The sequence below is a fragment of the Gossypium arboreum genome, chromosome 5 (assembly GCF_025698485.1).
Source record: "Gossypium arboreum isolate Shixiya-1 chromosome 5, ASM2569848v2, whole genome shotgun sequence".
NCBI classification, from domain to species: Eukaryota; Viridiplantae; Streptophyta; class Magnoliopsida; order Malvales; family Malvaceae; genus Gossypium; species Gossypium arboreum.
This window is the reverse complement of record NC_069074.1, coordinates 66,789,733-66,815,875: the sequence shown is the minus strand read 5'-3', so window position 1 is coordinate 66,815,875 and position 26,143 is coordinate 66,789,733. Positions and strand designations below refer to the sequence as shown.

The window sequence follows — 26,143 nt, the reverse complement described above, 5'->3', positions numbered from 1 at the left end:
TCCGTCACTGACATACGACCCTATTTCAGCTCAAGAAATTCCTTACATTTCTAATCGATGAACCGTTGACTAATATGTTTCTTTCAGAACTCTTCTTGAAAGAATTCCCATGTAACCCTCTCTCTCAGTACCATCGATACCAGGGTATTCCACCAGTGATATGCAGAATCTCCCAGATTTGAGATGGCACACTATAAACACTCATCCGGTGTGTAAGACAACTCATCAAATACTCTTATGGAGTTTTCGAGCCAGAACTCGGCTCTCTCGGGATCATTATCCACATTAGCCCTAAAATCTTCAACCCCAAGCTTACGGATCTTATCAACTGGGGGATTGTTCGTTCTTACAAATTCCATACCTTGTGGGGCTATGGGAACCGAACGAGGAATAGGTGAGGGCGGAGGAGGTTGGGTATTCATATTTTTTTGAAAAAATTTTGTATACCACTCATTCATCATATGGAGAAAGGCTTTCCTACCACATTCTCCCTGACTAACCGTAGGAGGTCTACTATCAGACGTCGCTGCCCCTTGAGTGGGAGCTGGTGTATTACTTTCAACATCATTAGCCTCAGCTCGATTGGGATCCATTTACTATACAAAAACACAATTTAATATAGTCAAGAGTCATCACACAAGCACAGTTCATTTATGGCATGTATAGCTAGACTCGTACACACACTACGTTTTTCTGAGAATTGACTAAACCGTAGCTTTGATACCACTAAATGTAACACCCCTTACCCGTATTCGATAGCGGAACAGGGTATGAGGCATTACTGGACATAAACATAAGCAAACATACAAAACAGATACGTAAATTTTCCATCCAAATTTAAAACTTTTCAGTTACATTCACATCGTCCCTAAATGAGCCTACGAGACCCAAAACATACATTGGAAGCAGTTCAGGACAAAACTGAGAATTTTGGAAAATTTCACAACACTTAGAAAATTTTTCATGTTTTAAGAGCCACATGCCTGTATGGCTTGGGACACGCCTGTGTGGGCAGGCCGTGTGGTACACCCGTGTCCCTAACCCGTGTAACTCTCTATTTTACAACAATTAATGTGCAGGGGACACATAGTTGGATCACATGCCCATGGGGCGAGCTGTGTGTCACACACGGCCTAGACACACACTCGTGTGGACAATAATAAGGCTATTTTCCTAGCCATATTGTTATCCTTCCATGCACAAACCTACAAAACAAAACATAGCACCATTCCAAGTATATAAACTCAACCAAATTAGCTACAACCAAGGCATCAATACCTCATTCACATACTATCATTTATCATACACAAACATCAAATATATTTCAACTCAAATTATGCAATTTTCCATATCCATGAAAGACATCATCATATGCATATATACTTAAATCAATATTATCCAATTTTAATGGCCCCTTACAAAATGAATTATCAACCATTATAAGCCTACATATTTGGCCAATTAATTATGATACAGAACAAAACGACCAAGTCCCTATACATGCCATAACTCAAAATGTTAAAATCATTGGTACCCAAAATAATAAGTTGATAGTGTGACTAGATCTCCGACAATCTCCGATCCCCGAGCTGGCTTGGTGACACTATAAGACAAGGGAGAAGAAAGAGAAGTAAGCTTTAAAGCTTAGTAAGTTCCCATGCAAATAATAAGCATTATAAGCTCACATTTAACATACAATTAACTTGAAGTAAATTAACATAAATGTCATTAAAAATTTCACAATCCAACTTACTCAATCACAACCTTACCGAGGGATTCATCATATATCAAGCTCATTAAGCATGAGTTATATGTACATACAACATACCATAGCCTTTTACAGCTTTGACATTCTCGTTTCAATTCCCGTTGAACCACTTGTAATACTAACGGATACTCGGGTATCTCGCACACATAGTACCACACCAATGCCATATCCCAGATATGGTCTTATATAGGTTCTCATTTTGATGCCAATAGCCTAGCTATGATCTTACACGAAATCTCATATCGATGCCATATCCCAGATATGGTCTTACATGAAATCTCATAATGATGTCATATCCTAGATATGTCGTTACACATAGTCTCGATAACCCTAATGTCATGACATTTGTATCCTATGTATCCCTAAGGATCGATCAGGATTTCAAGATTGTCGTAACTTTTTCAAACACGCTCAATGGTGAATCATAATTCACACAATATTAAAGCATACAAAACATATTTAAAATAATGCATTATTTACTAAGAACTTACCTCGATACAAAAATAGTAGAAACAGAACCTAATTGTCAAATTCTTTGTTTTCCCCCCGATCTAGGTCCGAACCTCATTTCTCTTGATCTATAATAGCAAATTTAACTCATTTATTAACCACATCACTCAATTCAGTTAAAACTTACATTATGGAAAAATTACATTTTTGCCCCTAAACTTTGACATATTTATATTTTAGTCTCTAGGCTCATAAATTGAAATGTATTCAATTTCTTTCTTACCCAAGATACCCGAACCATATACATACTCATGTTAGCCCACATTTTTCATCAATCACATCTTTCCTACACATTTTAAAACTCTTTACAAATAGGTCCATTTATGTATTTCCATCAAAAATCACTTAGTAAAAGTTGTTTATTACACATCAAACTTTCATTTTCTACCATAAAACATCAAAACACATTCATGTCATACATGGATAAAATTTTAAACATGAACCCTACATCAAAACAATGGTAGAAATAGAAAGATGGGGTGAATACTACTTCAAAAACATAAAGAACATTAAAAACGGGGCTAGGATGTACTTACAATCAAGCTTGAAAGATGACAAAACCCTAGCTATGGTGTTCTTCCAAGTTTCAAACAACGTTGAAGAAAGATGAGAAAATTTTAGCTTTATTTTCCATTTTTATTCTTTTATTAACCAAATGGCCAAAATGCCTTTTTTTTCCAAATCACTAAAATTCTCTTACCACGTGTCCATTTTTGTCCACTAACTTAACAAATGGTCTAATTATCATATAAGGACCTTTAATTTAAAATCTCATAGCAATTGCACACCTTTAACATGTAGAACTCAACTTTTGCACTTATTAAATTTTAGTCATTTCGACTAAATTGAGTGCTGAAACGTCAAAATTTTCAAACGAAATTTTCACGAAATTATTTTGTATAATTTTAGACTATGAAAATATAATAAAAGAAATTTTACGTCGGATTCATGGTCCGGAAACCACTGCTCCGACTAGGCCCAAAATCAGGCTGTTACAACTTTCCCCCTTTAGGGATTTTTATCCCCAAAATATTACCAGAAAATAGGTTTGGGAATTGTTTTCTCATAGCCTCCTCGGGTTCCCACGTAGCCTCTTCGACCCCATTTCATTTCCATAAAACTTTCACTAGGGCTATGCTTTTATTTCTCAACTGTTTAACTTCTCGAGCTAAGATCTTGATCGATTCTTCACCATACGTTATATTCGGTCTAATCTCAATCTCTGATGAAGAAATCAGATGTGAAGGATTAGAACGATATCGTCGCAACATCAACACATGAAACACATTATGAATTCTTTCTAACTCTATCAGTAAAGCTAACCGATATGCCACTAGCCATATTCTTTCAATAACTTCATACGGCCCAATGAAACATGGACTTAACTTGCTTTTACGACCAAATCTGAGGATTTTCTTCCACAGTGATACTTTCAAAAATACTTTATCACCAAGTTGAAACTTAATCTCTTTTCTTTTCAAATCTACATATGACTTTTGTCGATCGGAAACGTCTTTCAAGAAATCACGAATCACCTTCACTTTTTCTTCAGTTTCTCTAACCAAGTCAACCCCATGAATCTGTTTCTCACTAAGCTCATTCCAATACAAAGGTGTTCGGCACTTGCGACCATATAATAGCTCATAAGGTGCCATCTTTATACTCGACTGAAAACCGTTATTATAAGAAAATTCGACCAATAGTAGATATTTTTCCCAACTACCTTCGAACTCTAAAACGCAATAGCGAAGCATATCATCAAGTACCTGAATAGTTCTTTTAGACTGATCGTCAGTTTGCAAATGAAAAGCAATACTAAAATTCAGCTTCGTACCCAAAGCCTCTTGTAACTTCTTCCAAAACTGCAAAGTGAACCTCGGATCTCTATCCGAAATAATAGACATAGGCACTCCGTGCAATCTTACAATCTCCAAAACATACAATTCTACTAACTTATTAAGTGAGTAGTCAATACGAACTAGAATAAAATGAGCCAATTTTGTCAGTCTATCAACCACAACACACATGGCATCTTTCTTTCGTCAGCCCAATTCCACTCGGGCACCATCACTGGCTGAAGTAAACCAGAAGGCCTTGGTGTTCAGCTTTAACTTGTTGACAAAACAAACATATCGAATCGAACTATGAAATGTCTCATTTCATACCAGACTACCAATACAATTTCTTCAAATCATTATACATTTTTGTACTGCCCAGATGCACAGATAAACAACCATTATGTGCCTCATGAAGAATTTTTTAAATAAGTTCAACATTTTTCAGTACAGAAATTCTACCTCACAACATCAAACAATCATTGGATCTGATATGGAAGTTTGAATCACTACTCGGTTCACAATGAACTCTTTTGGCTTGCAAATCACTATCACATTTCTGTGCTTCACAAATTTGTTGAAGAAAGAACGGTCTAGCTCTCAACTCAGCTAGAATCAAACCATTATCGGAAAAATTCAATTATGTATTCATCACCCTCAAAGCAAACCAAGACTTTCTACTCAACGCATCATCGAATACATTGGCCTTACCCGGGTGATAGTCAATAACTAGATCATAATCCTTCAGTAACTCGAGCCATCTTCGTTTCCACAAGTTTCAATATTTTTGAGTCATCAAGTATTTTAAACTCTTATGATCAGAAATGACACGATATTTCTCACCGTACAAATGGTGTCTCCAAATTTTCAGAGCAAACACAATGTAGCTAATTCTAAATCATGCGTCAGATAATTCTTCTCGTGTGGTTTTAGCTGTCTCGAGGCATAAGCTATCACTTTGCCTATTTGCATCAATACACATCATAATCCACTCAGTGACGCGTCGCTATAAATTACAAACTCTTTTCCTGGTTTAGGTTGTACTCAAACTGGCACCTCAGTCAATAATACCTTCAACTTCTCAAAACTTTGCTGACATTTTTCAGACCATTCAAACTTAACATCTTTTTACAATAACTTTTTCATTGGAGTAGGAATCACTAAAATTCCTTTAAAAAATCATCGATAATAACTGGCTAAGCCCAAAAAGCTTCTGACTTCGGACACATTTCATGGCGGTTTCCAATCAACAATTGCTGAAATTTTACTTGGACCAACCCGAATACCATCACCTGAAACAATATGCCCCAAAAATTTGACCTCTAGGAGCCAAAACTCACTCTTACTGAATTTAGCAAATAACTTCTTATCTCTCAAAGCCTACAATACCGTCCTCCAGTGCTCAGTATGCTTGGACTCATCTCGAGAATAAATCAGAATATCATCAATAAACACAACCATAAACTTGTCTAAATACGGTCAAAAAATTCTATTCATCAAGTCCATAAAAGTAGCAGGTGCATTTGTTAATCCGAAAGGCATAACAAGGAAATCATAGTGTCCATACCTCGTTCTAAACGTGATTTTCGGTACATCTGGTAGTAGCGAGATCTCAAATCTATCTTCGAAAATACTGTTGCCCCTCTAAATTGATCAAATAGTCATCTATCCTCGGTAAAGGATACTTGTTCTTTATAATCACCTTATTAAGCTGTCGATAATCAATACAAATTCTGATAAATCTATCTTTCTTCTTGACAAATAATACTGGAGCACCCTAGGGAGAAAAACTTGGCTTCGCAAAACCCTTATCTATTAACTAACTAGGTTTTTAATTCCTTTAATTCAGCCGGGGACATTCTATACGGAGCAATAGATATCGGTGAGGTCCTTAGTACTAAGTCAATACCAAACTCAACTTCTCTAACTAGTGGGAACCAAGGCAACTCTTCTAGGAACACATCCGGATATTCACAAACTATCGATACTAATTCAATTTTCAATTCCAACACTTTTGTATTCAACACATAAGCAAGATATGCTTCACAGCTTTTTCTCACATATCTTTGAGCAAACATCGAAGAAATCACAACAGGTAACTCACTCGACTCATCCGACACCATTTTCACATTTCAGTTCAATAATCTTTCTTTTACGGTTTACTACAGCATCATGTAGTGTTAACCAATCCATAACCGAAATATGGAAACAACATTAAATCAGCTAAAAATAGTGACATCAGGAGACAATTCTTGCAAACTCTATCAATTAACACACTTTTTCCTAAAGGGTTTGTCACTCTAACCAAAAAATCAGTGAACTCAATAGGTAAGCTCTTACTAGCTACCAATTTCACACAAACATAAGAATGAGTCGATCCAGGATCAATCAATGCAACTACATTCGTATTATAGAGAGAAAAAGTAGTAGTGATAACAATGGGATATGTCGTTTCTTCGTGACTACGAATGGCATAGGCTCTAGTAGGTGCCTGAGCTTTAGATCTCACATCGGTGTCTTTTGTCACACCTTTACTACAAGCTCCATTTTTGGTATTCCTCGGTGGCCTACCACTATTAGCAATATTACTCAGCCCCGCATTCTGAAATTTTTCTTTCTTGACCCTTTTGGGGCAATCTAGGATAAAATGCTCTTGAGAGCCACACTTGAAGCAAGCCCAGTCATTCATTCTACACTCACTGGATGACTTCTGCCACAAAGCTAGCAATCAAGTCTGTTAGATCTTACATTACCCACACTTGCCATTGAAGTGGCTTGTGATTTCGAACCCAAGTATTGCTTCCCACGATCTCTGTATGAATATCCCATTGAAACATTCAAACGGAATATATTTCTTTAGTCTTCTTTGAATGAGATAGAAATGACTTACTCATCGGTCTTTTCCTTGAATCTCTAGCTTCACTATCAGCTTTCCTCTTCTCTTTATTCAACTCTTTAGCCTTACAAGCTTGTTCGACTAACACCACAAATTTTTTTAGCTCTAGGATCCCAACTAACACATGAATGTCCTCATTCAATCCATCCTCAAATCTCTTGCACATGATAGCCTTGGTGGAAACACATTCTTGAGCATATTTACTGTGACAGCCTTAAAACGACCCTAGTCGGAATGTGGTTTCGGGACCACAAAATCGAGGCATAAAAATAATTTAATATTCATTTTGATGCCTATAATATGTGTTAATTCGTGTGTGACATTTTTGATGTTTTGATTTAGGGTTATAAATGTGAATTTCACTAAAAAGGACCTAGTAGTAAACTTTGAAAGTAGGATAGGAAATGTGTGATGACTAATTGAATCATGCATGCAAAACAATGGTTTTGCATGTCAAATACCCTTCTTTTTATAAGTGGTGGCTTACCATGAAGGTCACATATATATAATATGTATTAAATCTTAATTAAATGACTATTATTTTATGCAAAAGAAAGGAAATCAATAAAAGAAAGAAAAAGAAAAAGGGTAATGAAAACAAAGCTTGTATCCTTGGTTCTAGCTTAGCCGAAACTTAAAGGAAGAAAGGGATATAGCATTCGGTTGTCTTAAGCTCAAAACAAGGTTAGTAATTCATGTTAGATTTTGGAATTTTAGCTTAATTTAAGTTAATTACTAAGTTCTTTAATTAGCCTATGTTAAAATTTTGGACTTGGGTGGTGAATGAAGCATTCGGCCATGGTTGTTAGTGAAGAAATTTGATTACCTTCTTCATGTTTTAATGAGTAAATGTGATATGGGTGTTAAGCCAGAATGATGTTTAAGTACGAATGTGTTTGGATGGATGTGCTTATGAGTAGGACTTGAGATAAAATGGTGGTAATGTTGTATACACTTGATAAGTATGTTAGATGGTTTGAGATTTGAACTAGTTACCAAGTTCTTTAGGTAGCCCATGCTAGGAATTTTGATTTTGGCATGACTAGGACTTTCGGCCATAGTAGCTATTGGGGGTTTAGGTTTGTGATTCATGTTAAATTGGATGATAGGAAGAAAATCGTCTTGTGTATGTGTAGTTGCCGAATGTGAATTTAGGTAACATTTCTTGTAACATTGGCATTTTAAAAGTGATGGAATGGGGATTTAAGCTTGATAAGATTTTGTTAAGGATGAATGAAAAAAATGTGTATTCGGCTAGGGATGATATGATTGATTGGTGAAGTGGCTAATAGGATTTTAATGAAATTATGCCAAGGCCAAATGTATCATGAAGTAAATAAAATGCTAAATGCGCATTATGTGCTTATACGTATAATCGGCTAGGGAGGTTTGATATGAAGCTTTGATAAGTTTGAGAGATGAATGAGCGAATGAGCAATAGGTTATGTATGGATGAATTTTATGCATATGTTTGTGTGTAGCATTAGTAATTTAATGGCATTCGACATTGTTTAATTAAAATTTGAAATGAATGCTTGGAAGATTAAATAGGTCGCTCTAATGACCAAATATGCTAAAAGCTAAAATATGGACAAATGATACGAATGAATTGGTTTTTGAATTGTATATGGTAGCCGTATGCATGTGTTTGATTGAGAAGTAAATTTGTTTGAATTAGCTCAAGAGCTTAGAGGACCAAAGTTGGATAAAGGGAAGGAAAAATTGGTCGAATAGCCGTCGAAATCGTTCGACAACATCCGAGGTAAGTCTTCGAGTAATGACCCTACTTGAATTATAGTGAAATGATTTGTCATATTATGGCGGATAGCCAAATGTGCGTAGGGACTACGTTATAAAGTCAATTGAAATCATGCTCTTTGTGTGTGGCTATTGAGCCGAAATTGGAAAGGTTTGATAAATGTTTTGTGTTTGAGCCTTAGTAACTGAAAATGAAATATGGATGTGTCATGATTATTGATATATGTGTGCATGAGCATTTGAATGATACCCGCTAAGTCCCAAGGCTTTTATGCTAGTGATTATATCCTGCTAAGACCAAGGCATTTGTGCGAGTTGTTATATCCGGCTAAGACCAAGGCATTTGTGCGAAGTTGTTATATCCGGCTAAGACCAAGGCATTTGTGCTAGTTGCTATACCCGGGTTAAGACCCGAAGGCAATTGTGCTTGTGGTTATATCCGGCTAAATTCCGAAGAAACTTGGTTTGAAGGTGAGCGTTTTGTGCTGTAATAAATTCAATTAATACGCTCGAAAAAAAAAAAACAAACGATAAGGTATGTTTGCATGTGCATCGGAAAAGTCGATTCGTTTGAAATAGTATTCGTTCAATCGACTAACGAACTTTCGGCTCTTAGATAGGTTGATACCTTGTGTGTGTATATGTTGATGAAGCGTGAAGTAAGTATGATTATGAGAATGTGTATTAATAAAGTGATTCATTTAGCTATGTGAACGTAATACTTTAGTCAAAGCCGATTTCATTACTTGAAACTTACTAAGCATTAAAATGCTTACCCGTTGCTTTGGCTCTTTGTTTTCTAGATTTTGTTCGTTAGCTATCGGATTCGGGATCATCAAGTCAAGTCATCCACACTATCAAAGCCCTTTTGGTACTCTTTTAGTTGAACTCTGGATATGGCATGTATAGGACTACCCTTTGTTGTTTTTCAAGTACTTTTTGTGATGTATGTGTGCATGACCATGCGAAAATGGCTCGTAGAAGTGGAGTATGGCATTAGACCATTTGTGTTTATGTATATATATATGGTTTCATGATGTGACTATGGACTGGAATGGAAGTGTTGGGCAAATGATCAGCCATTGGAATGGCTAAATATGATCATATGTGGACCTATGTATGACAAAACTCTAGTTGGTCCATGGAAACCACGAAATAGGTAAAGTTTACCTTGAAAACAGATGCTGACAGCAGCAGTGGTGTGGATTTGAAAAATCACTAAAATTTGTAGGAATGGAATTAAATAGTGAATAAATTATGTAATCGAACCTTGATGAATCTATTTTCATATGAAAGTAACGAAATGATCATATGAACAGTATATTAAGAGATATTAAAGTTCTCGTGAAATAGGACCAGACCGGTTCTGGATCCCCTGTTTCGACTTTGAAAATTTACCATAAATTATCTAGAGACAATTAGAAGTCATTCCTTATATGTATAGATTCCCCTTTGAGTCTAGTTTCATTATAAACAAACGGCATGAGTATTGAAGCTCTGTACAGGGAGATATCCAAGTCGTAATACATGAAGGTCAGAGTAGTCGAACCCAGAATCAGGGGAGACTTTAACTAATAAACTGTACCAATTGGCCCCACCAAAAATCCTAGAAATAAATCCACAGATGGATATATGAGTCTAATTTCAGGAAAAATTTACGGAATTAGTTTTCAAGTTTTGGAACTCGAGATATGAATTTTAAGGCAACAGTGATTCAGTTAGCCAGCCTGTCTGGAATTTTTTTTTAAATGGACTGTGAAAACAAAGTAATTAAGTCTCATTAGCACCGCTGCTCGACTCGCAATGGTATCGGGTGCGGGTGTTACAATTTTATTGGTATCGAGCTACGGTTTAGTCGATTCTAGGACTACCGTAATGCGTTTGGGTCTAGCTATACATGCCATTTTATGTGATTATTTGATAGTGTGGTGATTTCTGACATTTGCAAATGTGTTTATTTATAGTAATGGATCCCGATCCCGACCGAGCGGTAGCTGATGATCTTGAGAGTGTAGCGCCTGCTCCCGCACAAGGGACAGTGCCGATGGACTCTCAACCTAATGCTAGTAATCCAAATGATGAAGCTAGACAAGCTTTCTATAACGTGATGAATGATTGGTTCAACCAATACATTCGAACTAATACTGTTGCTCCACAACCTCCATTCCCAACAAACACAACCCCGCACCTACAATGCCTCCAAAGAATCGACCAAATAAGGTCAAATAAGCCCCAGTTGATAGAATCCGAAAACACGGGCTATCAATTTAAGGCTACGGATAGTGATGATGCCGAGCAAGTGAATTTTGGTTGGACAACACTATTCGGTACTCGATGAACTATCTTGCACACCCGATGAGTGCCTAAAGTGTACTATCTCCTTGCTACGTGATTCGCCTACTATTGGTGGAATACGTTGACTTCACAGCCTAGAGAGCAAGTAACTTTGGAGTTCTTCCAAACCGAGTTTCGAAAGAAGTATATCACCGAGATTCATTGACCAAAACGGAAGGAATTTCTTGAACTCAAACAAGGTTCCATGTCGGTTCTCGACTATGAACGAAAATTTGTGAGGCTTAGCCAGACAAGACGAGAATGCATTTCCTCGAAGCCGTAATGTGTAAACGTTTGAGGATGGAATAAATGATGATATAAAGTCGTATGTTGGCATCTTGGAAATCGAGAATTTGTAGTACTTGTTGAGCGAGCTTGCAAGGCCGAGGAGCTCAAGATGGAGAAAAGAAAAGCCGAGGTGGGAGCAAGGGAGTTTCAGAAGAGGTCTTTGGGAAGCCCTTCCCACATCATCGAAGAAATTTAGAGATGGCTTGGGCTGGTCTAGGGACACTTCGGCTTTTCTAGACGAGATCGCGATTGACCCCTGTGAGCACACGAGTCACTTCGATCGCCAAAGTTGGAAATGATCGTCGAGATAGAACGGAGTGCCGATGTGTGGCAAATGGCATTCGAAGTTGTAGATTCCATGATCGCTCCTGTTACAAGTGCGGATCGCTTGACCACTTCATTAAAGATTGCCCGAGGTTGCTCGAATGAATGTAAATCGAGTGGGAAACCGGTGCTACCATCGCTGAGGTAGACCATCTAGAAATACGGCAATGCTAGTGGTGGTCGAGAGGATCTAGAGATGCTACGACTAGATCCAAGGCTCGCGCTCTCGCTAGGGCTTATGCAATACGCGGCACGCGAGGATGCTTCCTCGCCAGATGTTATTACGGGTACTTTCACTCTCTTTGATACTAATGTGATTGCTTTGATTGACCCTGGTTCTACTCATTCTTATATATGCGAAACCTTAGCATCCAGTAAGACTTTACCTATTGAGTCTACTGAGTTCGTAATTCGGGTGTCAAATCCCTTGGGTCGTTACGTGCTTGTTGACAAAGTGTGTAAGAAATGCCCTCTAGTAATTCGAGGTTCCTGTTTTCCGGCGGACTTGATGCTTTTGCCGTTCGACAAATTTGATGTTATCCTCGGTTTAGATTGGTTGACCGTGCATGATGCGGTTGTGAATTGCAAAGGCAAGACTATTGATTTGAGATGCGCAAATAACGAGATAATCCGAGTTGAGTCTACAGACTTAAAGGGGTTGCCAGCTGTAATATCAGCAATGTTGGCCCTGAAATATGTGAGAAAGGGGTGCGAAGCATACCTTGCGTATGTACTTGATGACAAGGAATTGGAAAAGAAACCCGAATCTGTGCCGGTGGTTTGTGAATACCCGGATGTTTTTCCCGAAGAATTACCGAGTTTACCACCTGTTTGGGAAGTAGAGTTTGGTATTGAGCTTGTACCTGGGACTACGCCAATTTCGATAGCTCCGTATCGTATGGCACCAACCGAGTTAAAAGAGTTGAAAGCTCGATTGCAAGAACCGACGGATAGAGGTTTCGCCGACCAAGTTTCTCACCTTGGGGTGCACCAAGATTGTTTGTGAAAAGAAGGACGGAACCATGAGGATGTGCATTGACTATCATCAGCTGAATAAAGTGACGATAAAGAATAAATATCCATTACCGCGTATTGATGATTTGTTTGATCAACTAAAGGGAGCCTTAGTGTTTTCAAAGATAGATTTGAGATCGGATTATTATCAGTTGCGAACTTGTGAATTCGAGATTCGGATATACCCAAAACTGCTTTTAGAACGAGATACTGCCACTACGAGTTCTTAGTGATGCCGCTTGGGCTCACTAATGCCCTGCGGTATTTATGGATTTGATGAATCGGATCTTCGATAAAGATTTGGACCGGTTCGTAGTTGTGTTCATTGATGACATCTTGGTCTATTCAAGAGATGAGACCGAACATGCTGAACACCGAGATTAGTGTTGCAAATTTTACGGATAAGCGCTTATATGCTAAGTTTAGTAAGTGTGAGTTCGGTTAGAGAGGTTAGCTTCTTGGGTCATGTGGTATCTGCGACGGTATTCGAGTTGACCCGAGCAAAATTTCAGCCATACTTAACTGGAAGCCTCCGATAAATATTATCGAGGTTCGAGCTTTTTGGGACTTGCTTTATTACCGACGGTTTGTAAAAGGTTTCTCGATGATAGCCACACCCATGACGGCTACTTCAAAAGATGTTAAGTTCGAATGGACGGAAAAATGTCGAAAAGTTTTGATCAACTGAAAACTTATTTGATGAAGCTCCAATTTTAGTGCAAATTTTAATCGTGCAAAGAGTTTGTCATCTATAGTGACGCCTCCCTACTTGGGTTAGGTTGCGATTGATGCAAGAAGGTCGAGTTGTGGCCTATGCGTTGAGACAATTAAAGCCACATGAGAAAAATTATCCGACTCATGATCTCGAATTAGTGCCATCGTATTTGCTTTGAAAATATGGCGACATTATTTATTTGGCGAGAAGTGCCATGTGTATTCGGATCACAAAGTCTCAAATATTTGATGACTCAAAGAGACTTAAATCTGCGACAAAGACGTTGGCTCGAGTTGTTAAAGGATTATGAGCTTGTCATTGACTATCACCCGGAAAGGCTAATGTGGTTGCGGATGCCTTAAGTCGTAAATCACCGTCGCTTTATTTAGCGATGAATGTACACTTGTCTATTCTACCCGACAATGTGTTAGTAGCTGAATTAAAAGCCAAACCATTATTGATTCATCAAATTCGTGAGGCTCAGAAAATCGATGATGAATTGGTTGCAAAAAGGGCTGAATGTGTTCTGAATGTGGAATCAGAGTTTCAAGTTGATGATGGCGATTGTTTGAGGTTCAAAAATCGTTTGTGTATTCCAAGAAATTCAGAACTTATTTCGATAATTCTGAACGAAGCTCATTGTAGCCGAATGTCAGTCCACCCGGGGAGTACGAAAATGTACAACGACCTAAGACATCAGTTTTGGTGGTATGGCATGAAACGAGACATTTTCGATTTTGTTTCGAAGTGTTTAATATGTCAGCAAGTGAAGGCGGAACATCAAGTGCCTACGGGTTTACTCCAACCGATCATGATACCGAAATGGAAATGGGATCGAGTAACGATGGATTTTGTATCCGGTTGCCGGTGTTTGCAAGTAAGAAAGATGCGATATGGGTCGTTGTTGATAGATTAACTAAGTCGGCTCACTTTATCCCCGTACGCAAGGATTTTTCAATGGATAAACTAGCTAAATTGTATGTTTCTCAGATTGTGAGATTACACGGGGTACCTATTTCTATCGTGTCGGATAGAGATCCGAGATTCACCTCACGATTTTGGAAGAAATTACAAGAAGCTTTGGGTACCAAGTTGCATTTCAAAGACCGCCTTTCACCCCCAAACCGATGGTCAATCCGAGCGGATAATTCGGATACTTGAGGATATGTTGAGATGTTGCATCCTCGAGTTCGATGGTTCATGGGAACGGTATTTACCTTTGATTGAATTCGCCACAACAATAGTTTTCAATCAAGTATTAAGATGGCACCTTACGAGGCTTTGTACGGTCGTAAATGCCGTACACCATTGTTTTAGACCGAGCTCGGTGAAAGTAAAATTTTCGAGTTGATTTGATTAAAGATGCTGAATGAAAGTAAAGGTAATCCGTGAAAGTCCGAAGGCGCCCACAGATCGTCGTAAATCGTATGCGGATTTGAAACGAAAAGACATTGAATATCGTGGGAGATAAAGTGTTTCTTAAAGTTTCGCCTTGGAAAAAGATACTCAGATTTGGCCGTAAGGGCAAGTTGAGCCCGAGATTCATTAGGCCGTACGAAATCTCCGAACGAGTTGGTCCAGTTGCGTATCGTTTGATTTGCCCCCTGAACTCGAAAAGATTCACGACGTCTTTCATGTTTCGATGCTTCGACGTTATAGATCTGATCCGTCGCACGTAATTAATCTATCAGAGGTTGGAATTCAACCCGATATGAGTTATGAAGAAGAACCAATTCATATCCTAGCTCGTGAAGTGAAAGAGTTGCGAAACAAAAGGGTTCCATTAGTGAAAGTGTTATGGCTCAAACACGGGATGGAAGAAGCTACTTGGGAACCCGAGAACTGTATGAAAAAGCGATACCCAAGCCTATTTACCGGTAAGATTTTCGGGGACGAAAATTTCTAAAGAGGGGGAGAGTTGTGACAGCCTTAAAACGACCCTAGTCGGAATGTGGTTTTGGGACCACAAAACCGAGGCATAAAAATAATTTAATATTCATTTTGATGCCTATAATATGTGCTAATTCGTGTGTGACATTTTTGATGTTTTGATTTAGGGTTATAAATGTGAATTTCACTAAAAAGGACCTAGTAGTAAACTTTGAAAGTAGGATAGGGAAATGTGTGATGACTAATTGAATCATGCATGCAAAACAATGGTTTTGCATGTCAAATACCCCTTCTTTTTATAAGTGGTGGCCGGCCATGATGGTCACATATATATAATATGTATTAAATCTTAATTAAATGACTATTATTTTATGCAAAAGAAAGGAAATCAATAAAAGAAAGAAAAAGAAAAAGGGTAATGAAAACAAAGCTTGTATCCTTGGTTCTAGCTTAGCCGAAATTTAAAGGAAGAAAGGGATATAGCATTCGGTTGTCTTAAGCTCAAAACAAGGTTAGTAATTCATGTTAGATTTTAGAATTTTAGCTTAATTTAAGTTAATTACTAAGTTCTTTAATTAGCCTATGTTAAAATTTTGGACTTGGGTGGTGAATGAAGCATTCGGCCATGGTTGTTAGTGAAGAAATTTGATTACCTTCTTCATGTTTTAATGAGTAAATGTGATATGGGTGTTAAGTTTTAATGATGTTTAAGTACGAATGTGTTTGGATGGATGTGCTTATGAGTATGACTTGAGATAAAATGGTGGTAATGTTGTATACACTTGATAAGTATGTTAGATGGTTTGAGATTTGAACTAGTTACCAAGTTCTTTAGGTAGCCCATGCTAGGAATTTTGATTTTGGCATGACTAGGACTTTCGGCCATAGTAGCTATTGAGGGTTTAGGTTTGTGATTCATGTTAAATTGGATGATAGGAAGAAAATCGGCTTGTGTATGTGTAGTTGCCGAATGTGAATTTAGGTAACATTTCTTGTAACATTGGCATTTTAAAAGTGATGGAATGGGGATTTAAGCTTGATAAGATTTTGTTAAGGATGAATGAAAAAAAAATGTGTATTCGGCTAGGGATGATATGATTGATTGGTGAAGTGGCTAATAGGGATTTTTAATGAAATTATGTCAAGGCCGAATGTATCATGAAGTAAATAAAACGCTAAATGCGCATTATGTGCTTATACGTATAATCGGCTAGGGAGGTTTGATATAAAGCTTTGATAAGTTTGAGAGATGAATGACCGAATGAGCAATAGGTTATGTATGGATGAATTTTATGCATATGTTTGTGTGTAGCATTAGTAATTTAATGGCATTCGACATTGTTTAATTAAAATTTGAAATGAATGCTTGGAAGATTAAATAGGTCGCTCTAATGACCAAATATGCTAAAAGCTAAAATATGGACAAATGATACAAATGAATTGGTTTTTGAATTGTATATGGTAGCCGTATGTATGTGTTTGATTGAGAAGTAAATTTGTTTGAATTAGCTCAAGAGCTTAGAGGACCAAAGTTGGATAAAGGGAAGGAAAAAGTGATCGAATAGCCGTCAAATCGTTCGACAACATCCGAGGTAAGTCTTGAGTAATGACCTTACTTGAATTATATTGAAATGATTTGTCATATTATGGCGGATAGCCGAATGTGCGTAGGGACTACGTTATAAAGTCAATTGAAATCATGCTCTTTGTGTGTGGCTATTGAGCCGAAATTGGAAAGGTTTGATAAATGTTTTGTGTTTGAGCCTTAGTACGAAAATGAAATATGGATGTGTCATGATTATTGATATATGTGTGCATGAGCATTTGAATGATACCCGCTAAGTCCCAAGGCTTTTATGCTAGTGATTATATCCGGCTAAGACCAAGGCATTTGTGCGAAGTTGTTATATCCGGCTAAGACCAAGGCATTTGTGCGAAGTTGCTATACCCGGTTAAGACCAAGGCAATTGTGCTTGTGGTTATATCCGCTAAATTCAAGAAACTTGGTTTGAAGGTGAGCGTTTTGTGCTGTAATAAATTCAATTAATACGCTCGAAAAAAAAAAACCAAACGATAAGGTATGTTTGCATGTGCGTTGGAAAAGTCGATTCGTTTGAAATAGTATTCGTTCAATCGACTAACGAACTTTCGGCTCTTAGATAGGTTGATACCTTGTGTGTGTATATGTTGATGAAGCGTGAAGTAAGTATGATTATGAGAATGTGTATTAATAAAGTGATTCATTTAGCTATGTGAACGTAATACTTTAGTCAAAGCCGATTTCATTACTTGAAACTTACTAAGCATTAAAATGCTTACCCGCTGCTTTGGCTCTTTGTTTTCTAGATTTTGTTCGTTAGCTATCGGATTTGGGATCATCAAGTCAAGTCATCCACACTATCAAAGCCCTTTTGGTACTCTTTTAGTTGAACTCGGATATGGCATGTATAGGACTACCCTTTGTTGTTTTTCAAGTACTTTTTGTGATGTATGTGTACACCCATGCGAAAATGGCTCGTAGAAGTGGAGTATGGCATTAGACCATTTGTGTTTATGTATATATATATGGTTTCATGATGTGACTATGGACTGGAATGGAAGTGTTGGGCAAATGATCAGCCATTGGAATGGCTAAATATGATCATATGTGGACCTATGTATGACAAAACTCTAGTTGGTCCATGGAAACCACGAAATAGGTAAAGTTTACCTTGAAAACAGATCTTGACAGCAGAAGCAGTGGTGTGGATTTGAAAAATCACTAAAATTTGTAGGAATGGAATTAAATAGTGAATAAATTATGTAATCGAACCTTGATGAATCTATTTTCATATGAAAGTAACGAAACGGTCATATGAACAGTATATTAAGAGATATTAAAGTTCTCGTGAAACAGGGCCAGAACGGTTCTGGATCCCCTGTTTCGACTTTGAAAATTTACCATAAATTATCCAGAGACAATTAGAAGTCATGCCTTATATGTATAGATTCCACGCCCCCACACCCGAGACCGTCGCCGGAGTCGAGTATGAGGTGTTACTAAGCTTAGTTTAACATTTTTAGAACTTTGGATTATTGTTTCTACATTCATAGCTTTTAAGCTACTTGCGTCATAGTCACAAGAAAAATCATATCTCAAGTTACGAAACTCGAAATCAAGATCCTTAAATTTTCCCTAAATCTAGACTCATATACCTATCTACTAATTTTTTTCTAGAATTTTTGGTTGGGCCAATTAGTACAGTTTATTAGTTAAAGTTACCCCTATTTCAGGACTTGACTGGTCTGACCTCTGTTTACTACGAACCCCATTTCTCTCTGTAAAAAATCCATATGACTATGAGGTTTATTTCTCCTGAAACTAGACTCAATAAGGATTCTGAGAATATAAAATACACTACCTAATTATATCTTTACAATTTATGGTGAACTTCTAAAGTTGGAACAGGGGATTCAGAAACTGCTATGACCCTGTTTCACTAAAATTAAAATATCTTGTAACATATAATTCCTTTACCTGTTTCATTTGTTTCATGTGAAACTAGACATAATAAGCTTCAATTTTATATGTAGTCCATCATCAAGTTCAATTTCTATGATTTTTAGTAAATTTTTAAACTCACGTCAGTGTTGCTGCAGTATTTTGTTTATGGCAAATTTCATCCCTTTTATGAGTTTTTATGCACTAAGTATCTTAATAATTTTCCTTAACATCAAATATAATCTAAACTAACTATTTTCATAATTTATCATTATCAAGCATTTCCTCAACCATTCCATCACCATACCATAAGATCATTTACACAAAAAAGGTATATTGCTATACATGCCATACTTAAATTTACAAGCCATTTACCAAAAGTCTTCTGGATAGTGTGACTGAGCCTTCGACCTATCCCGACTCTGAGTGGCTTGTCCAAAACTACAATGAGTAAGGAGGAGTAAGCATAAATGCTTAGTAAGTTCATATGCAAATAATAAGTAACATAACAAACAATCATACCAATCAACATTAGCATGTATCACTAAAACACATATCACATTTTAATCATTTTTCATCATCTTATTACCTTATCGTGGTTGTATCAATACTCAACCCGAGGGTTAAATACATACCTGTCCAAAATATCCATTTCACATCACTTACCAATACGTCTCTTTACATCTCGAATATTCCTCCATTTGAGTAGAACTTTACCCGTTGAACACATCGAATATAATTCGGATACATGGATAACTTGCACATAAGTGCCATATATGCAATCAAGCAATCATGTAACCCGCCCATAAGCGAACTCGGACTCAACTCAACGAGCTCGGGCGTTCGTATCCATAAGTGAACTCGGACTCAACTCAACGAGTTCGGACATTCGCATCCATAAGTGAACTCGGACTCAACTCAACGAGTTCGGATGCTCAACCATCCTAGTGACATGTCACTTGTATCCTAATCTATTCCTAAGGTTCAAACGGGATTTTTCTCGAACACTTATCCTTGTCGTCTTCCGTAGAATGCCGAAATCAATACTCGGTAACAATTATATTTAACAAGTAGCTCACATAATTTACATATTATTTGAAATTAACCACAAAGCATACATTTCATAATAAAATTCAGCATAACATATAATTAACATCAATAACTTAAAAATAACCATTATGCTACATTATTTACACATGAACTTACCTTGGTACCAAAATACAAAGATTTTGCAATTTAGTCCACAATCTTTTCTTTTCCTCGATTGAAGTCGATTCCACGTCTTTCTTGATCTAAAATAACACATTTAGCTTATTTAATACTCACATTATCAAATTAATCCTTAACTCAAATTTTGGAAAAATTACAATTTTACCCCTAAACTTTTGCATATTTACATTTTTGCCCCTAAGCTCGAGATTAAACTTTATTCCTTATTCTTATGTTTTACAACATGCTGATCACTTTTTTCTTCTATGGTAACATCAAATTCTCACTCTAACATGTACTTATGACTATTAGGTATTTTTACCGATTAAGCCCTTTTACTCGTTTTTGCTCAAAACCGAGTAGCACAAGTTGTCTAACATAATTTAAAACCTCATATTCTATCATAAAACATCAAAATACACAAATTTCACCTATGGGTATTTTTCCAAATATAAACCCTAGGTTGAATTATTGCTAACATAAGCTTAATCGAGCTAAGGGATTCCAAAACGTAAAGAACATTAAAACGGGCTTGGAATCACTTACTATGGAGCTTGGAAGCTTGAAACAAACCCTAGCTATGGAGAACCCTTGAAATTTCGGCCTAATGAAGAAGATGGACAAAATTAGCTTTTAATTTTGTTTTAATTCATTTTAATAACTAAATAACCAAAATACCCTTACTACTAAACTTTCCAAAAATTCCTTCCATGTCCTAATTTTGTCCATGAACTTAAAATTGGTCAAATTCCTATTTAAGACCTCCTCATTAATATTCCAAAACAATTTCATACTAAAAACTTCTAGAATACAAGTTTTGCAACTTATTCGATTTAGTCCCTACTTTCAATTTAAGCACTTTAGGCATAGAATTTCATCACGAAATTTTCACACAATCATGAAATCATATCATAAACATCAAAATCATTGTAAAATAATTATTTCTATCTCAGATTTGTGGTCACGAAACCACTATTCCGATTAAGCCCTAATTCAGGATATTACAACTCTCCCCCCCTTTAAGGATTTTCGTCCTCGAAAATCTTACCTGTAAATAGATGTGGGTATTGATTTCTCATAGTTTCTTCAGATTCCCATGTAGCTTCTTCTACTCCATGCCTTTGCCACAACACCTTCACAAGTGCAACATTTTTATTCCTTAGTTGTTTGACCTCTCGAGCTAAAATCTTAATCGGTTCTTCTTCGTAGGTCATATCTGGTTGTAGTTCAATTTCTGTCGGTGAAACTACATGTGAAGGATCTGAATGATACCGACGTAACATAGATACGTGGAACACATCATGAATCTTCTCTAATTCAGGTGGTAACGCTAGCCGATATGCTACCGGTCCAACTTTTTCAATTATTTCATACGGTCCAATAAAACGCGGACTTAACTTGCCCTTTCGTCCAAGTCTAAGGACTTTCTTCCACGGAGACACCTTTAAAAATACTTTATCACCAACTTGAAATTCAATGTCCTTTCGTTTTAAATCGCATAAGATTTACTCTATCTGAGCGACTTTCAAACAATCTCGAATTACCTTCACTTTTCTCCAGCTTTTTTATTAGATCAACTCCATAAATCTGATTTTCCTTGAGTTCAGTCCAATACAAAGGCGTTCGACACTTACGACCATACAATGCTTCATAAGGTGCCATTTTCAAGCTCGTCTGATAACTATTATTGTAAGCAAATTCCACCAACAGTAAGTATCTTTCCCAACTTCCTTGAAATTCCAATACACAACATCTAAGCATATATTCAAGAATCAATTATTCTTTCCGATTGTCCATCGGTTTGTGGATGAAAAGCGATCGAAATTTAACTGTACCTAACGCGTCTTGCAACTTTTGCCAAAACCGCGAGGTAAACCTTGGATCTCTATCTGAAATAATCGACAATGGTATTCCGTGTAATCTAACAATTTCTCTAATATATAGTTTAGCCAACTTGTTAAGAGAATAATCCGTGCGCATCGGATAAAATGAGCCGACTTAGTTAATCATCAACTATTACCCGATGGCATCTTTCTTTCCGAGTCAATGGCAATCTCAAACAAAATCCATAGTAATCCGATCCCATTTCCATTCAGAACCATAATAGGTGGAGTAATCCTCAAGGTACTTGGTGTTCACTTTCACCGTTGACAAATTAAGCATTTGGACACAAACTCGATATATCTCTTTTCATTCCATTCCACCAATACATTTTCTTCAAGTCATTATACATTTTCGTACTACCCAAATGAATCGAGAAATAACCACTATGTGCTTCCTGAGGATCTTTTGAATCAATTCCTCATTCTTCGACACAAATCCGATCTTTAAACATTAAGCACCCATCAGAACCAATTCTGAAATCTGATCCCGTATCAACTTCACACTGTTTTCTTTTGGCTAGCAAATCTTGATCATTTTTCTGAGTTTCAGAAATCTCTTGTAAAAACATTGGTTTTGCTCTTAACTCGCTAGAATCGAACCATCATCCGACACTTTCAACCGAGTGTTCATAACTCTCAAAGCAAACAACAACTTTCTGCTCAAAGCATCAGCAACCACATTCGCTTTTCCCGGATGATAATCAATAACAAGCTCATAATCTTTCAACAACTCCAACCATCTTCGTTGTCTCAAATTCAAGTCTTTTTGTGACATCAAGTACTTAAGACTTTTGTGGTCGGTATATACCCGACATTTTTCACCATACAAATAATGTCGCCAAATTTTCAAAGCACTGTACAGGGAGATATCCAAGTCGTAATACATGAAGGTCAGAGTAGTCGAACCCAGAATCAGGGGAGACTTTAACTAATAAACTGTACCAATTGGCCCAACCAAAAATCCTAGAAATAAATCCACAGATGGATATATGAGTCTAATTTCAGGGAAAATTTACGGAATCAGTTTTTGAGTTTTGGAACTCGAGATATGATTTTTAAGGCGACAAGGACGCAGCTTAGCCACTGTCTCGAATTTTTTTTTTAAATGGACTGTGAAAACAAAGTAATTAAGTCTGTTAGCACCTTGCGTTCGACTCCGGAAACGGTATCGGGTACGAGGTGTTACATTTACTAAGTCTGACAAATTCTCGCTCATACTCCATCTCTGACATACGACCCTATTTCAGCTCAAGAAATTCCTTACGTTGAGATTAGTTCAATTAATGAGTATGTATGTGTCATAACATGTTTGCTTATTAAAATCTGTTTAATCGTTTGAATTAACATAGGGATATGTTAAGAGATGAATCGGTCTGTGTAAGTGAGTATGTTCATAAGTTAGCAAATTACCGAGTTGTCGAGAATTTATTCGTAATAGCATAAGCATGAGTTTAATAATTCTAAGTTAAAGAAATGTAATTAAATCAACACAATTATGTCATCTTGATTAAATCATATTTTTGAAATCGCGCATTTGAGATTTATTTCTTTAGTTTACTTAGTTTAAAATCTTAGTTTTTTATCACCCTCTTTAAACAAAATATTTTTCTTCACTAAAGTGTTTTAAATAGCATTCGTAAATAATTCTTTTCGCAGTCCCTGTGGGTACGATAACTCAACATTTACTTGTCACTTTATTACTTGTTACGATTGTGTACACTTGCACATTTTCGTCGTTCCAAGTTTTTAGCACTGTTGCCGGGGACTATTTTAAAAAGTCATTATTTGTGAATTTGTTAGTTTACATTTTGGTTTATTTTTTCTGTTTAATTTTTAACTTAATTAATTTTTCTGTGATTATTTCAGGTGTTTATGAGTATTGACCGAATTACTGACCTACTCCTTGTAGACCTTGAAATAGAAAGAACTTTTCGAGAGCAAAGAAGACAAGCAAATCAGAGAAGGACCGAAGAGATGAACTTTGGAAATCTAAATCAAGGAAATGGAGAAAACCCTGCTCAAAATCCTATCCTTATTGCTGATGATAGGGATAGAGCTTTAAGACAGTATGTCGTGCCTGTGTCTATTAATCTTAATCCAGGTATTAGGAGACCCGAAATTGAGGCACAACAGTTCGAGTTGAAGCCAATGTGGGCCAATTCAGTGGAATGCCTAAAGGAACAAGATCACTGTTTTCTAACAAATGGATGATGAGTCCTTGTATGAGGCATGGGAAAGGTAAAAAGAATTCTTATGAAAGTGCCCTCATCACGAAATCCCACATTGCATCCAACTTGAGACATTTTATAATAGTTTCAATGCTCACACAAGGATGATAGTGGACGCTTCTGCTAACGGTGCTCTCCTTTCTAAGTCTTATAATGAGGCCTATGAAATCATTGAGAGGATTTCCAGCAACAATTACCAATAGCCAACCAATCAAGCAGCGTCAAGAAGATGAGTTGCTGGAATACATGAAGTAGACACTCTTACTTCAGTCGCATCTCAGGTATCATCAATATCCTCAATGTTAAAAAATCTTACTAGTAATGGGTCTAACAGTTTTGCAGCATAGCCACCTAACCAATTTGAAAATATAGCCTGTGTCTATTGTGAGGAAGGACATTTGTTTGAAGAATGTCTATCAAACCCTGAATCAATGTACTACATAGGTAACCAGAACCAATTTTTATAACTCATCGTGGCGAAGCCACCCGAATTTTTCTTAGAGTAACCAAGGGGTTGGAACCAGTAATACTTACGCCCAACCAAGATCGACTTAGCCACCTAGTTTTCCCCAACAAGTTTAGAAACCAACCCAAGCTGAACCATCTAACGACTTAGAAAATTTTTTGAAGGCATACATGGCCAAGAATGATGCCTTAATCCAAAGCCAAATAGCTAAGTTGAAAAACCTGGAAAACCAAATGGGTCAGGTTACAACTGAACCCAGGAACCGACCATAAGGTGCTTTACCTAGTGATATAGAGAATCTGAGGAATTCAAAGAAGGAACATTACAAAGCATTGACATTGAAGAGTGGAAAGACAGTGGAGCCCAACACCATCAAAGCTGAAAAGGAGCAAGTTGACACTCAAGATCCAGAGGAAGTTCAACCGAGTGTTGAAATTCCAGTTTCACAAGAACCAGACTCTGTAAAACTCAACAAGGTAATTTCAGAACCAGCTAATTCTGATCAACTGATAACTCCGTTAGATGCAAAATTGCCACAGAGGATGAATCAACCAGTTCCAGTAAAAAAACCACCACCACCCTACCCTCAAAGACTTCAAAAGCAGAAGCAGGAGATTCAATTCAAGAAGTTCCTAGACGTACTCAAGAAACTTCATATCAACATTCTATTGGTTGAAGCACTTGAGCAAATGCCGAACTACGTCAAATTTATGAAGGATATCCTATCCAAAAAATGAAGACTTGGAGAATTTGAGACAGTAGCTCTGACGAAGGAATGCAGTGCATATTTTCAAGACAAACTACCCCCAAAGTTGAAGGATCCTGGATGTTTTACCATACCTTGCAACATTGGAGCAACATATTGTGGTAAGGCATTATGTGACTTACGTGCGAGTATTAACTTGATACCTATGTCAATATTTAGGAAGTTGGGGATAGGGGAAGTTAGACCTACTATGGTTACACTTCAATTAGCAGAACGATCTTTAGCATATCCAGAAGGAAAAATCGAGTATGTATTGGTATGTATAGATAAATTTATCTTCCATGCTGATTTTGTTATCCTAGACTTTGAAGCAGAAAAAGAAGTTCCAATTATCTTAGGAATATCATTTTTAGCAACTGAAAGGAACCTTATTGATGTGTAGAAGGGCAGCTTACTATGCTTGTTCAGGATGATCAGGTAACATTTAACGTTTTTAAGTCTATGTGATTTCCTGACACAATTGATTATTGTTCTACAGTATTCAATTTAGAGGATTTAATAGTGGAGAAGGAGCTCAACTACGTTGAGGATCCGTTGGAACAAATTTTAACATCAGATTCTCCGAATGATGAAGAGGAGGATGAATACTTAGCATTGTTAGAAGCTAATCAAAAGGGATTTAATTTGCAATCCCGTTTTGAATCTTTGGAATTAGAGAATAGCGATTATGCCCAATCGAAAGTATCAATCGAGGAGCCACCTAAATTAGAACTCAAGGTACTTGAAATATGTTTATTTAGGTAACACTTCTACTTTGCCTGTGATTGTTTCAGCAGAA

General features: G+C 36.9%; 1 non-coding gene across 1 annotated transcript; it reads right to left on the bottom strand.

Annotated features, from left to right (window-relative positions):
* Window positions 1–24,075: 24,075 nt before the first annotated feature.
* LOC128293361 (small nucleolar RNA R71) lies at window positions 24,076–24,182 on the bottom strand. Its single transcript, XR_008283545.1, has one exon. It is a non-coding gene; the product is annotated as a small nucleolar RNA R71 (small nucleolar RNA).
* Between the last annotated feature and the right edge of the window lie 1,961 nt (window positions 24,183–26,143).